General features: G+C 46.2%; 1 protein-coding gene across 13 annotated transcripts in view; it reads left to right on the top strand.

Annotated features, from left to right (window-relative positions):
• Positions 1-14,206: 14,206 nt before the first annotated feature.
• PROM1 (prominin 1) overlaps positions 14,207-15,868 on the top strand; it is a 61,533-nt gene continuing 59,871 nt past the window's right edge. For 10 of the 13 annotated variants that reach the window (XM_068679963.1, XM_068679957.1, XM_068679956.1 and 7 more), the window contains exon 1: positions 14,207-14,365. The gene's annotated coding sequence lies outside the window, so the exon portion shown is untranslated. Of the gene's footprint in view, positions 14,433-14,879; positions 14,954-15,868 lie in introns of those variants that run through there. The other 3 variants (XM_068679962.1, XM_068679951.1, XM_068679953.1) reach the window with 3 other exon arrangements.

The raw sequence follows: 15,868 nt of genomic DNA, 5'->3' as shown, positions 1-15,868 counted from the left end.
ACCTCCAGTTGCTAGAAGGTAAATTCATATAAAATGTGTGTCCTCTTTGTGTACTGCTGAAAACACGGTCTAATTTGTTCATAAAATCTCAGAGATGGACACGTGCTGTAGAGGAATCTAAAAGAACAGCTGGCTCCAGCTAGACTCTGCAGACTGAAAATACTAATTAATGTTTTTCTAAAGGCTATATCTCATACTGCAATTCACCCCAGGACTAGGAAAAAAAAAAAAAAGAAAAAAAAAGGAAAAAAAAAAAGATATTCACAGCAAGAGAGCGAGCATTTTGAGTATTTGTATGCTACTGAAATCTCCACTCAACAGCAGCACAAATTTACCCTGATTTCTTCATCTTCATACTTGTAAATGGCTTTGCAGTAGCTCACAATGTTTGTATTTATCACAAAATGATTGAAAATACAGGAGGCATTAGGCAGGTAGTTTTCTCTGTATTGCTATCCCATCTACTACCTTTCTACTGTGCTAACTGCAGTGGTCTGGCTGACGTAGGAAGCCTCAGATAACCCTTGCCCAGCAGGAGCACGAAGAGCTGGTCCTTCTCAAAACAGAGCCACACAGCTGGGAGTCTTCCTTCAGCCCCCACTCCTTCAATGTTTCGGTAAGTGAAAGGAATCAAGTCTTGCAAATTCCAGAGAAAATAACTCCTTTGAATACTCTTCCAGTTGCAGAGGGCCAGAAAGCCCCGTTCACCCTGCCTTTGAGCTCCACGGTCAGCTTGGGGTGCTTATTTGTAGGCTTGTGCCTTCCTTCGGCTGACACCAGTGTTCAGGTCTCTGAGCCTGTGGCATTACGTCTCCTGCCACCCTGGCAAAACTCTCACAAATAAAATAACACTGTGGCTTTGGTAGCCTCCCCGTAGGCCTTTTATTGCCTCATTGGCAAAGGCTGGCCCTCTCTTAACTCCCTCCCAGATTTGCTGTTTGTTGAGAGAGCCTCAACAGACTTTCTCTAACTGCATGTTGGTAAGACCTACAGAAGATGCAGAAGTGCAGAAGCCCTGCCCCTTTCTGGAAAGCTGTCTAAGAATTGATGCAGGGGTTAAATCTTTCAGCAAGCATCTTGAGTGGAAGTGATGCACGTTTGGAGGTGATGAACATTTTGCTCTGGATGTGGAAAGCTAGCTCTCGTCCAGCACCTTCAGAATGGATAAACAAGTTGTCAAATGCAACTTGAGTGGTGAAAAAGACTGCGTGGATGACAGAATGAGGATAAATGCATTTAATAAGAAATCTTGTTATATATGGGTGCATAGACTGCATGTCTCATAAACAATAGCATAATTTATAACTATTTTTAAGATTTTTTTTTGCTGCGCCAATTGTGCTCAAATGAGAACTCAACAGACAGTGTGGAAACCTCTCCCTCCTCTGTTAGTGTATTAGTATGTGGGCAAAACAGGCAGTTGCTAAAGATGGAAGCCTGGGAGGGGCAGCAAAATCCCTACAAGAGTCACGGTCTGCAAGAGTGGGAATCGCTGTCATTAGGAAGGGTTTCGGCTGCACCGGAGGGGAGCAGCCCCAGCAGTAGCAGCTCTGCCCCATCCTTCGGTGGGAGCTGGTGGTGCCAGCTCTCCCCAGCTTCATCTGAGCAATGTTCACAGCTGGGGAGCAAACATTCAGTTTTGGCTACTCTGTTAAGAAGACCTGCCTTGTTCTCATCCCATCTCGACCCACGTGAAGTTGGATCCCTGTGCCTTTGTAACCGTGATGCTCTGATCCCAGCTGAGCTTCTCTGGTGTGGCAGGGGGAGTAGCTGGAAGCCTGAAATGGTGGCTAATCCTTATTTCTAGGCTTCTGCCCTGCTGTTGGTGACAATGGTAGCTGTGCAGTGCCCTGCTGCAAGCGGGCTCTCTGTCAATCAGAACAACAAGGAAAAAAACCTCTGGATGATGCTGATGCTGTAATTTCATTTCTAATGGGTATTCTACTATCTGAAACAAAAGCTTAGGACTGCCAGAGGACTCCTACATGATTATGTCTCATGACTAATACAGTATTCAAGAGCGACTCTTCCTTTGCAAGCCGGTCTCACAGTGTATTTACCTAAGTCATTCTCTTTTGGGGGTAACTAGATTTAGTCATGCATGCTCGAGTCACAGTCTGGTGTTGCTTAATTTAGTACAGGCCATTAAATATTTTTACCGCTGTATTAGGGTCAGGACAGGAGAACTAATCAAGTGAGATTCAGCGAGGCTTTATCCGTCATACAAAGTACACAGGCTAATCTTCCGCAGGGAAACTTGCATCCCACCACACGTGACTGGCACAGAAACACACAGGGATCAAATTATCCGTGTATGTACACAGATATTTCCTTGATAATATGGTGAGACTAGCGTGAACGCGTGCCAGGGCAATGTTAAGCATAAAGCAGTCTTTGTGCAGAAGCAAATACTTTCAAGGTGAGACTAGAGGCGTTCAAGGTGATGGCCAGGGCAGAGGCACAAAGTCTCCAGCCTGGCCTGACCTGGAGATGCTTTGCTGCTGCAGATAGCCGTGGATGCATTGCAGCGTGGCTACCTTAGTGCAGGGTATGTTTGTCAGGGTTTCAAAGCGCCAGGTTTATTAATGTACTAACAGACAGTTACACTGGTGGAAATATCTGTGCTGCACAGAGGCCCGAAGTAAAAAGGCACATGTGGCACAATCATTTTAGAAATCTTAATCTATTTAGCCTCTTTAGTATTCATCTTGTTAAACATGTACGGCACTAAATAAATTGGTGCAACTTAAATATTTATCAGATGTCTCCCTGTGTGTTTAAACAGCAAGCAGGCAACCAGGCAGAAACATCAACTTTTCTTCCCCCCGACCCTCCAGGATCATCTACATCCCTTCTTCCCTCCTCAAAGGCTCAGCAGCGCAGTCTCTGCGGGTAGGGGCAGGGTCTGCCAGGCCACTTCCCTGCCACCAGGCTGCTCCCGCTGGTCCAGGATGCTGGAGCAGAGCCTGGGACCCCCATCAGGAACACAACCCACACCCCTGGATGCAGGGTCAGCTCTCAGTTTGGCTGTTTCACGCTGTTACCCAGTTCTGGTCGCAGCCCTGAGCAGGCATTTTGGCACATTTTTACTTGGAACAAGTTCTGTTTACCTCCGAGACTCCAAATCTTGCTGGAGCTTCAAGCTGTTGTATTATTATAACCTTTTGCTGCAAATAAGCTTAAAAAAAAAAGCCAAAATCACTTTTGCATCATTGCCAGGAATTTCAAAAGGGAAAAAGTCAAGAGTTTTAATATGCACTGCAGAAACATAGCAACAGCCATTTACACAGACTCATCCCACATCCCGTTCCTGCTGGTGACCATGGCATGTTTTAATGGTCCCAAAGCTTGTGCCAGGTGCACACGGAGCAGTGTAATTAGAATTCACTTCCAGCCGTGTTTCACGCCGTGCTGGTGCCATCCGAACAGAAACATGCTCCCTGCTGCCCAGAGCCGGGAGAGGAAATGGAAACAAAGGGACCTGACAAGAGGACAGCACGCTGCAGATCCAGGTTGGGACACCACGAGTGTCGATCCTACAATGACTCTGCTGGATTTGGTGACTTTAGCTTTCTGAACTGCCTGCTTCAGCTAGCCTAAGTGATGAGAGGGCCAGAAACACAGGCATTTCTCTAGCAGAAGTGATGATACACAAGCATTTCTATTTTGCACTTCAATAGCATCTTCCCCCCAAGGAGCTGTGTGCTTCGCAAACATCTTTTTGCAGACCAAAAAATAAATAAATGAAGAGAAATTACAATAACTTTCTATGATACGCATTCCAAGTTGGTGACAAAATCAACCCAAAACCTCCAACACTCTGACTCCTAAGTCACTAAAGAGCGCACTAAGAAGCATTGTAAGTGTGGTCTGTGGAGTCTTCAGGTCGTTCCCCTCAGGAGGGGTGTCCTCAGCTGGCCACGCATGTTTGCACAGGTGAGCTACATGTTTAGTGGACACCCAGGAGGTGGAGGGAGGTCAGGAGAGATAAATGAGAACCAGACTCTTAGGATAACTCTGAAGGAACTGGGTTTTGATCCAGAAAGCAGAAGAGCAGGAGAAGGACATGGGAACATGTTCCAGCACACGTTCCAGTATTTCAGCATGATAAAAACAATGACAACCAATTATTCTCCATGTCTGCTGGGAGTAGGATGAGAAGAACGGAACCCAATTTGCAGAAAAGAATTTTTAGGTTAGATATTAGGAAAACTTTCTAATTATGAGCATCATTAAGCATTGGACCAGGCTGCTTGAGGGACTTTGCATCTGCCCTCATGGGAGGTGCAGGGCTGAAGGTTGGACAAGTGCCTCGCAGTGCTCAGGGCATGCTTACCTTGCAGGGGCAGATGGAGCTGTGGACCCTTCCTTCTCTGTTTCTGTGATGATGTATTTCTGAAATGTAATATTCCTGACACTGCTATCTGTCTTAACTTGTAGCAGCTTCTAGGGAGAAAAAGAGAGGCAAAAAAATTGCTCCAACTGGTTAAGCAACTCGATGTAAGACTGATATAAAAGTGCTCCAGATAAATGTTGGTGGGTTTTTTGTTCTCTTTTTTTTTCGGTCACAGATGAGTTCAGAATGACTTCATAGCACGATCAAAGCACTGCTAAATCTGGACTAAACCTTTTCCAGCCCACTGAGAAGAAATGACGTTCTGCAGATTTGAAATACAGCAACTGAGGCAGCCTGGATACAAAGGTTAGCCTAGACAGATTAATATGAGCTTGTATAAATCTCTTAATGCTATTCCAAATGCTAATAGTGACTGACATTATAGGGTTTCCTGGAACTGATTTACACAGATGAGAACTGTTTGCAATAAAAAAAACCCACACTGTTTATCTAATAAGAAGAGCAAAAATTCCTTCATTACCAGGCAATTTAACCAATTATGATCTCATTTAATAGACAAGTCGTTTCTAAATACAGCATACAAGTCTGATTTCCCAAGACACTTCACTGCACTGTACAGTGCTTTTCAAACAGGGCTCCACTCCAGAGGCACTGCAGAAATATATGCTAACAAAACTCTGTGATAAAGGCAAGTTTTATTGTACCCTCTTTGTAAACTGGTTAACTGAAGTGTAGCAAGTGAAGGCTTTTTCTCAAGGGTAGGGAGAAGGAGGCAGATAGATCATAGGAGAGGCTTTAGCCTTGTTTCAAGCCTTGCGACAGGCAGCTCCTGGCTAAGCAGTAAGTGAAACTCCGCTTTTCAGCACATATGTTTTCCACGAAGATGAATTTGAAGCTTTTCAGCCCTGGACACACTCCTCCTTTTTATTTCTTTTTAGAGAAATAACAAATGTGAGACCATTGTGAATCTGGCAAAGGCATAACTCAAGTTTTGAGAGCCTGGGGAAGCTGAGCCATTTCACGGAGAGGAATTGTAGCTCCCAAACATCACAGAAGTCCCTGGTAGCAGTGCAAATCCTGCTTCGGCAGCAAAGAATGTTGTAGAAGAGTTTGTCCCTCTCTAAAATTGGTGAGAAAATGTATACTTAAAATCTGTAAGCATCCAGTTATAAAAACTCCTCCATCACAGAGGAACTTCAGTTTTAAAAAAGAAACTTGTCTTTTGGTTTTGATTGAGAAGCCAACATATTCAATCTAGTATCTTTTAGATGTTGCAAAGTGGCTGCAGAAAATACATAGGGAGGTGGTTACATTATAAACTATCTTCTGCTGGAAATTCAAGTGGAATGATTTTCAAGTGTACGTGGTATGCTGTGTCAGCAGGTACAAACTAGTATCATGTGATGTCCACCAGAATTCAGATTAGGCTGACAGCTACACAGCATATCTCCCTTGGTTGGGTGTGGTGTAAAGCACATTCTCATCCCATGGCAGGTTTCTGTTTTGTAGTCTTCCGGGATTTTTTTTTTTTTTTTATAGTCTTTTGTAGTCTTTCTGGGAATTTTCACAGATTTCATATAGGCAAGAAATATTTTTCATGTGATTTCTCTGCTCTTGGTTTGGCAACAGTTAGGTAGCATTACAAAGCACACCTTTTCATGGTGTTTTTCTTGGTTTTGCTCAGTGTATTGAGATACTCTGCAAGCTACTTGAATTATACAATTATAAAACCAGCCTGCAATGTGCATGTTTGGTAATATGAAACAGCTGCTAAAGAAAGCTCAAAATACGTCTGATGTGCACTTTTTAATTGCCTGCTTGCACTTCATCAACCCTCAGAAAGCTCATATAGAATACATAAACTAATAAGTCTTACTAGAGTGCATTGTGGCTTACTTTTTACAGAATGATTACTTTTTCAACTGAAATAGGATTTTGGGAGTTCTTTCTTTTCCTTACTACAAATAGCAGAGGGTAACCACTACAAATCTGCAAAAGCAAGTATTTAAGCCTGTACAGAGGCAAAGGCTGTGCATGGTACAATGGGAAGTGAAATCTGGTAGCCTTGAGAAATTTTTCCTTAAATGTAGTGAAAAATTCTATAATTTGGACATGCGAAGTTAGATACAACAAAGCAACATAAAGTCAGCTGATGGGAATTATCTGCCTGGCAGGTAGATGGCCTTGATCATCCTGGGAGACCTTTCTATGATGGGCAGGGTGAAATGAAGAGTTAAATGAGTTGTCCATTCAGTGAGAGAAGTGAGAGTGTTTGCAACCCCAGCTCAGCCTATTAGCCCTCCAACTCTCCAAATGTCATAACTCAATGTTCAGGGAATTAAAGAACAGAAAGACTGCCATAACGTGAGTCGGGTTCAGATTTATGGAAAAAGTATTAGAGTAATAAACAGCAGCTACCAGATTTCTCGAAAGACATTTTCCACCTCAGCCGCAGTGTAGGCTTGGTAGGCTTTACACGTTAAAGAGAATACTGCTACTTTCTAGCTGGAATCTGCCCTGTTGACAAAGCTCCCTCTCTCCTTCCTTTGTATCTCATGTCCACAGTAGACCACTGCCTCTTCCAAGCATGGACTCTCCTTTTCTACAGTGGATGCTTGTACCATATTTGATGGCAGCGAGAGCCAACAATATCCAAACACAGGCACCCATCTAATTAAGTGGCTAGGCAATACCAGTGCCATTGGGTATTAAGATATATTCTGTAACGTGTTTCTTTCTAATACTTAATTCACCAAAGGACAGAAAAACATCAAAGTTCTGCTCTGCAAAATGTCTGAGAATCATAACAGCTCTATCATAACAGCTTTAATTTGCTCATAGGAAAGACTAAAATAATTTCATAAAGGTTGAGAGGCACCAAGAAGATCTGAACCAAGATGTGAAGGGTAGACTTTAAGACAAGCATCACCACTGAATGGTACCACACCTCTGGTATTGCTCAGTACTACGTTGTTCATCACTATTATGAGGCTGTTCAAGAGTAAGAACAAAACTGGAGGCTGATCCTAGACAACTGAGATGATGGCTAAAATTTTGTTTGTTAGTAATGAGAATAAAAGGCCATTCTGACAGTTCCTATTCCAACAAAGTTCTACTGTTGGCTGAAACCGAGGTACCTCTCTCCAGAAGTCTTCCATGTCTGATGAGCTTGATGTTGAAAACAGTATGAGAGTTCTCATGACTTCCCATACACAAGCAAAGTGATCAGAACAGCTGCCTCTGACTTAATAAATAAATAAATAAATAAATACAAACTATGAATCAAGGAGCTCATGAAATTACACTTGCTTATTCATTTTTTCACCAGACAGTGCAAACCATAGAACGCATGACTTGCTGCAGTCCTTTTTATGAAAGCAGGTGATGAGTATGATGAAAGTGATGAAAGTTTGGTGTTGTTTCACTCAGACTGTGTGCAATGTCCCTCTTTTCTGTGCCTGCATGGGCTTCCATCCCCGGGGCAAAGGGTGCAGCCTGCAGGATGTGCTCAAGCAAACGACATCCTGCCTGGCACCCGAGGCTTCACTGTCCCTTGGACTGTGCCAGTCTGGGGACGATGTGTGAACTAATACACACGCAGCCAGAGACTGGAAACCTGAGCAAAGAGCAAACAGCACGACAGCGATCTCAAGCACAGAGGGAGGGAAGCTGTAGCCTGCAGCAGGGCAGATCCAAGAGGCACACCATGGCTCCTGGAGCACGAGGTTGATGCTTGCTGTGCTGTCTGCACCAATACAGCTACGTGCTGCCTCTTGCTCAGGTTAGATTTTAAGACCACAATTCAGCTTTTGGGCAGCAAACCTCAGGTGTCCTCCAACGCTATAAATGTTTCCTGTCCCCAAATACTTTGTGTTGCCATGAAATACCTCTAATATGGAAAATCATTTGACATTCTGACTGGCAAAAAGGCAAAGGAGCAGAGTTAAAGGTCAGCTTCTCTTTTTTTTTTTTGTGTCTTGCTTGCTTGACCAGTGGGAATGCTTTTCCTTTTCTTGGTCTCTCATACTTTAATCAGCAGGGAGATTGAATACAGGAAATAATGAATTACCAAGAATGTTAGTTAAAAATTCCCATCTTCTCCACAAAATTCTGAAAACACCTTCCTTAATAAAAATAAAAATATAGAATCTTTCACATTATAGTGGAGAAAATGGCATTTATGCTTGGAGCAAGTTGTAATCCAGGCTGCAATCTTCTTTTGCTCAGGATTTTTGTGCCAACCCTGAGAAGACTGAGGAGGGAGCTGTGAGGTGGCAAAGAGAAGAAGCTGCACATCTGTTTTGCATGATAACAGCTTGTGGATAGTAGGCTGCTTTCCCAACCACTCAGTGGAAAATGGGGCCTCGGGATGGGGAGGGACAGAAATGCTGCTTCTTTTCAGTGTGCAATTTAACATGAGAGAGGGAGGAAGAAGCTCACCACCTAGACCAGAAGCCTGGATGAGATAAATTGTTCCCCAGTCCATACAAAACCTAATGATCAGATACCCAATGTGCCTCTGTAAAGGACGTATAAAACTCAGGCCTCTTATTAATAAATTTTCAGCTGAGATAGTCTGTGTAAGATAAATGTCTCACATAGTTCATCTGAGGAGACTTGCACTAGTTGTAAAGTTAATAATAGAAACTAGAGCGAAGGGGCCTTGTCAGGTTAATCCTGTGATGTGTGTTGTTTATGCTCTCCCTGCAAGATGTTGTAGGTGGTGGTGTCATCCTCCCTGAAAACATAATGAATCGGTGCCTCCCTTTCTTGTACTTTCTTTCGGTACAGATATTCCATACTGATATTAAAAATAACCTTCTCCCAATCTTCTTTACTTATGTCAGGCAGAATTTACTCCAGAGCAGACAGACAAAAGAAGGTCACTGCAGCAGCTAAGCTCATAAGGTAGGATTACGTTTTGTGGGAAGCACGGGATACCCATCCCGCTTGAGGGACTTCTGTTTATCACAGGGTCACACACAGAGATGAAAACTGATCTTCTCATTCCTGACAACTGTCTACTGAGATCAATGACTTTGCTTCTGTGCTAGCTTTCATGAGTGCACTTGGTTTGGCTGATTAATTATTTCTGTAGTGGTTTGCTCTTGCTGACACACAGTTACTCTCTTAGATGAACAGCTTGTCTACAGCGTATATTGCAGCCTCTCTTGCCTCTCGGACTGCGCGGGTCCTAGCTCTCCTGGCCGCATCCTCCCTCAGACTGCTGGTTACGTGCAGCTCCTGCAATGAGAGATCCTGCGAGCTGTGATCCCGGCCCTCTGCGTCACCAGGGGAGGATAACGTGCTGGAGGAGGAACCCAGATCTGCTGTAGCAGTTGACCGTTGCTCCCCAGTCTTCTGCCAGACAACACCAGAACCAAGCCATGCTCCTTTTGTTCCATGGCCAAAAGGAGATGTGCCTTCCTCATTTTAATTTCAAGCATTCCTGACATACTAATTTATCAGAATGCCGTGCGTCAAAGCTTGCAAGCAAAAATAAAACACAGAGATGATGGCAAGACAGGGTGGGGGGAGCTCATAAAAGAAGCGACAAGCTCAGAGCACATGCATCATGTAATCCCTGTCATTTCCTATCTTCGTTTAGCTCTGAAACCTGATGGAGCAACTAGTGGAGATTTCCCTCAAATGAAGAGAAATGAATGCAATTTTTAGGTTGCTTGACGAGTTGTCATGCAGATCTACCACAGTTTGAGAGGGGGCACAGCAGAGTGTAATGGCAAGAACGTGTAGCTGACAAAGCATCGACGCTGAAGGCATCGTAAAGTGATATACAGCGGGATAAATCTTCCCTTCGGATGAAGGCGAGCCTCACTGAGATAATATCATAAACTGTCATGAATCAAAGGTCTACAATGAAATGTCATGCTATTTTCTAAATCTGAGAATGAATGTGGATAAGACCGTCCATTTCCTTTTTTTACTTTCCCTCAGGAGCAAGAAATTAAGCAAATAGATGGCAGGCTATAGCACACACCAATTGTGCTCTGTTTCCTACCATTTTCAAGGATCCTAATCCTTCTTTCAAGATTTCTGCGGTTGATGACTAATAGAGTAATGTATTTGTCCTCTGACATTTCCCTGCCTTCTTTCACCCCAGTCCCCTGTTTTCCCAGCGTCGGCAGAGTCCGGACTGCAAACTCACACAGACTGTAATCCTTTAAGCCTCGCATCCCGCAGGAGAATTAAGGACAGGGAGGGATGCAACTGGGGATGTCAGAAAGGGAGAGACAAGGGGGACAGGGAGATGAGCAGGAGGAGGGAGAGGGAGATGTGGGCAGCTGCGAGGTGCTGCCAGGGCAGCATCAGAGAATTGTGAGGGTTGGCAGAAGATGAAGGGCTAAGCCAGAATGAAGGGAGCCGTGGCATCGGGCAGCAGGAAGGAGGGCAGAGCTGGGCAGAAAGCATGGTAGGGAGGACAGGGAAGGAATTGGAGGTTATAACCCATGGAAAGCCAGGCAAAATGGTGAGTGGGATAGGTAGACTGGTTTCATTTGGGGATGTTGGCAGAATTCACTCCCAGGCAGGCTCTTGGCAAAGGGCATAAATCACTTTTCTCCACAGTGCCGGTGCAGGGAAGGTGCGCTGCTTCTCTCCCCACATCCACGCACACGTCTCCCTCTGAACAAGCGCTCAGGCAACAGCCTTATATTGTGACTAAACACAATATTGTGACTAAACACAACGTAAGGACTTTTTTAACCTCAACCTTTTTCTTCTGGGGAGCAGGGAAGGTTGGGATTCTGATTTTAGCTCTCTTCAGGCAATACTCTATGTAGCACAACCTCAACTAATGAAAAAGGTTATTTATCTAATAGACCTTTAATCACGAGCTCTACTTAAAAATCAATTACATGATACAGCTTATAGTTAAGCTCTAAATCTGGTGTATCTTCCTGTTATCTGAGGATTTTCCTCTGAGATAACAGAGATGATTGATACGCAGCCAGATTTTCAAATGCTCAGCACCAGCAAGTACAGGGCAGGTTTTCTTTCACCCAGCTGTTCCTGTTTTGGATGTGTATAAGCAGGTTTTTAACGGCCTTAGCACCTACTGTGCTGTGGTTTGACAGACTTCCTCACCAATGTCAGCAATTAGGGCTTTGGCCGTCCTGGGAATTTGAGCACGGTTCTGAATGCTGAGATCATTTTAAAGTTTTGGCCACGAAGAATCATCCTAGAGGGCAGCCTGATGAATTTTAGTCCCATTGCACTGAGACACAAAGGACCACAGGAAAAAAAATAAATTATGCAGTCCCTGGAAAACAAGTATTCTTGACGGTTTTTGAACCTGCTAACACTGTGTACAGTTTTTACATGTTCCACTTCTCTAATGTGACGGCGTTAGAGTGTGCATGCAAATCTTATAAAAGCAAGTAGTTCGCAGTGCCCCCAGCCAAATGTCAAGCAGGTAAATGTGCAGCCAAGCAAGCCTGGTTCCCGCTGTGATTTGGATGGCAGGGAGCAAAGGCAAGGACCACACACTGGTGGAGTATTTCCCACTTTACAGTTGTCCACCTCTCCCTGACACGCAGTTAGCACGGAAGGAACATCAAGGAAAGGTCAGCAGCTGCTCAGAGCACTTTCAGGCCAGACGTACACTTGGGTTTGCCAGCAACACAATGGGAGGCAGCTGAAGAGGTCACGCTTTGATCTACCATCGCACAGTGATGAGCTCAGACATGTTAACCAGGTGCTATTCAGAAAACACATTTCCAGTACCTAATACGATATAAATTATCACTTCCAGAGACCTGAGGCAAACTCATTGTCTCAGGCTGGATACCAATACTACAAAGAAACTCAGATTATAAAAGACCTGGAAAGCTTCAGGTCTCATATCAACAGCCCTAACCACAAAAAAGTGGGACAGCTAGTACAAACAGATAATACTCATCAGGAAATTGGCGTTGGCTTAGTCTGCTGAAGAAATGCCTCCATCAACAGAGTTGGTCTTGATTTAGTTTACTTTGAAATCTTCTGTGAAAGCCAGCATCTTTTTCCTGTAACTCTAGCTGCATGTCCTTGTCTATGCAAACTACAGCCATTTCTCACTTACAAATCCTGTGGTAGCTACCATTAACCTTTAGTGAACCTTTTACTCATATTAATTAGTAATCCAAAAGAAAACCTCAATATCTTTGCCTTTTACTACCATTAACCTGTGGTAAACCTAGTAGTTGTATTAATTGGTAATCCAAAAATAAATCTTAGTGTCCTTGGCTCCAGAAGGTCATGGTATCCTGACCTTTCATTCCATGGTCTTCTCTTCCACATTTCTACATTGTCTTCAAGTCCTGCATACTCTTCCACTCTTGCTGATATTTACTGTCATAGCTATATGCCTTCTTTCTGCAGTTTTAAATCGGTCAAGTGGCAACAAGACTTGGCTTTTCTGTTCTAACACTGTACAAGAGCAAGGAACCAAATCCACCAGCTCATCAGATTAATAGTTTGGGTGCACACGACTCATTATTGGGAAGGAATATTCTCTTGTATTTAGAACAATGTTCATCTACAGCTTAAAAAAGGAGCTGTACTTCTGGATTTGAAGACAAACTGGCTAATTTTACACACTTGCCCTTTTGTCAAGATGTTCCGCATCTTTCTAAAACTACACCATTTCCACTCTTTGACACACTGCTTGGGGTGTATATGAGGACTATAGGAAGAGCTAAGCCAAAAGCCTGTTGCTGAGCTTTGTGCTGTTCTGTCCCGTTTGGGGTTGTACCACTATGTATCCTTCTGCTGAACAAGTCCAGGGTTTGCCCTGGTCTGAACAGTTGTGTGTTCTGCACACAGCCAACGTGGCAACTTGTTCTCTGATGGGCAGGGCTGGCAAATGTCCCGAGTTGAACTGTAGGTAAAAATCAACAATGTTGAATAGGACTCCTAGGGAAATTGTTCAAGAGCTGGCCAAACTTGCCTTAGCAAGACAGACTCCTGCCACAGCAGAAACCTCCTTTTCTTTCTTCCTGCCAGTGCATAAAGCCAAATGGGACAATAACTGCCTTCTCCTTCAGCGTTTTAAGTCTCTCCAAGGAGCCTGTATGATCCTGGACCTCCAGTGCAGCTGCTTGCTTTGCCTCGATTCGTGATGGAGAGCCTAGTAAAAGACGTGGGAATCGTTTTCATATCTTACGATCTGAAAGGGTTGTGAGGCATTGCAATAGGCTGCCCAGGGAAGTGGTTGAGTCACCATCCCTGGAGGTCCTTAAAAGACTTTTAGATGTAGAGCTTAGTGATATCGTTTAGTGGACTTGTTAATGCTAGGTCAGAGGCTGGACTCGGTGATCTTGGAGGTCTCTTCCAACCTAGATGGCTCTGTGATTTGATATTGCAATGGGGAGGGCAACACTGAAATATCCAGGCTGCAAATAAAATCACAGAGGACAAATGAGGAAAGTGTGTGTGTTACTGTAGGAAAAGAGCTTCTTGTTACTTGTAGAAGAGCTTCTTGTCTTACCAATAAATCGCTGGGCTGAGAAACTAAGTCACTCAGGAACATGGCCACGGTCCCAAAAGACACGATAACCTTGTCAGGAAATAAGGGCATCCCCGGGAGGGGTGAGCCGAGACGCTCTTACAGCAGCTAATGAGGGAAGTAACCTTAAGGGATGGGATTGATAGGAAGGGCAAAACAGCCTGAACTCCAAAAAAAAAAAAAAGGAGATGGGGGGAGCCCGGGCAACAGCAACAGGTCTGGGGCCGGCCAGACCCCTGGGGTACCCTCGGCGGCGGCACGGCGAATCCCCCCCCCGCCTCCCCCCGGGTCTCCCCTGGGGGCCAAGCCCCTCACGCTCCTCCTCTTCCTCCTCTTCCTCCCCTCTCCTCCCGCAGCCCGCCGGGGTGGTCCCGCAGCCCCGGCCCGGGGCAGAGCCCGCCCCCGCCATCCATGGGCGGCACCGGGACCGCCGCCACCACCTCAGGAAGGCGGAGCCGCGCCGTGCCCCGGTCGCCTCCATCTCCCTGGCCCCGCTCCGCCCGGTGAGTGCCCGGCGAGCCTGAGGAGGGGGCTCCGGGCAGCGCTGACCCCCCCCACCTCCCGGGGCAGGTGGGGCGAGGCAGGGGTCCCCCGGTGCGGGTCGCTGCCCTTCCCTGCTAGGGGACGGAGTGCGGCGGGGAGGGGGAGCCCCTTGCCCCGGGAGGGCGGTGGGGACCGTGGGGGGGGCTGCGCTCATGGAGGGGCTGCGGGGGGCTCCGCGGCGGGGAGGCTCGGCGGGGAAATGGTGGCTGCGAGCGGGCGGAGGGGCTCGCCCGTCCCCGCCGCCGGCTCTGGGGGTCGGCTTGGGGAAGGGGGGAGCGCTGCGGTGAGGGCCTGGGCCTGCCGGGGCTGCCCTGCGGGTTACAGGGGCTGCGCCCCCTCCTCCCCGCACCCCGGCAGCGGGGGAGCCGCCGGGGCGGGCGGTGGAGCGCGAGGTGCCCGCGGTGCGGGGCGGTTGCGGCTCCCGGGGCTGAGCGGCGGGGCGGGGAGGAGGGCACTGCGGTGAGGAGCCGTGGGGAGGGCCGGGGGGAAACTTGGGCTCGAGTATAATCTGGGGCTGCGGTACGAGCGTGGTGCTGCTGGGGCGCGAGGTGAGCCCGCGGTGGTCTTTGTAGGGCGCGAAGTGAGCCCGCGGTGGTCTTTGTAGGGCACAGACTGAGCCCTCCGTGGTCCTTGGGGCTCAGACTGAGCCCTTGATGGTCTTTATAGGGCGCGTACTGAGCCCTCAGTGGTCTTCATGGGGCTCAGACTGAGCCCTCGGTGGTCTTTATAGGGCGCAGACTGCGCCCTCGTTCACTTCAGCTCTGCCGAAGAGCTGCCTCTCTGTGGGATGGCTCCGTGGTGTTTCAGCATCTCCTGCGAGATGCCGGGGAGCGCTCGCACACGGGAACGCTTGAGGAATGCTAGTGCAAATGCACCACTGGAAACCACGCCGTGTGTTTTTGATGGTGTGTTTTTGGTCCATGTAAACAACGCACGTGTAGGCGGTCGGCTAAAAATCAGAGCTGCAGATCTTCTGGGGGAGATAACTCGCTTGGGATTTTATTTTTATGCATCTCTTTCTGTTGTCTGTAAAGTGCTGTGGCTTGTAAAAGTGGCGGGGTGTGGGATTTGGCTTTTAATTAATTAATTAATTTTGGTGTGTATTTATTTCAGATTATGAAGTAGGTAGCTGCTTAAAGCCAACCCGGGTCCCAAATGTCCTTTTCTTTCTGACCTGAACACTTTTTTGTTTTGAGCATCCCGCAATCATGTTGGATGCTTCCTGAGGTGTAGATTTTGTTTGGTTTTTATTGGTGCTGCCAGACTCTGTTCTGCAGCCTCTGGTGTTTACTAGGCTTGTTTGCTTCCTACTCCTCCTATGGCAACAGGTTGTAATCCTTGGAAGGCTTTGGAGAGATTTTGTAACAGAAAACTGCACCATTTTACCTTGACAGCAGCCAGCTTGGCTTGCTGTGTTATGCCTTGTTTGTGTGTTGTTGTGTTTTTTTTTAAATACACACCTT

The sequence above is a fragment of the Anas acuta genome, chromosome 4, assembly GCF_963932015.1.
Source record: "Anas acuta chromosome 4, bAnaAcu1.1, whole genome shotgun sequence".
Classification (NCBI taxonomy): Eukaryota; Metazoa; Chordata; class Aves; order Anseriformes; family Anatidae; genus Anas; species Anas acuta.
The sequence above is the reverse complement of the archived record's forward strand: the minus strand, read 5'-3'. Positions and strand labels throughout refer to the sequence as shown.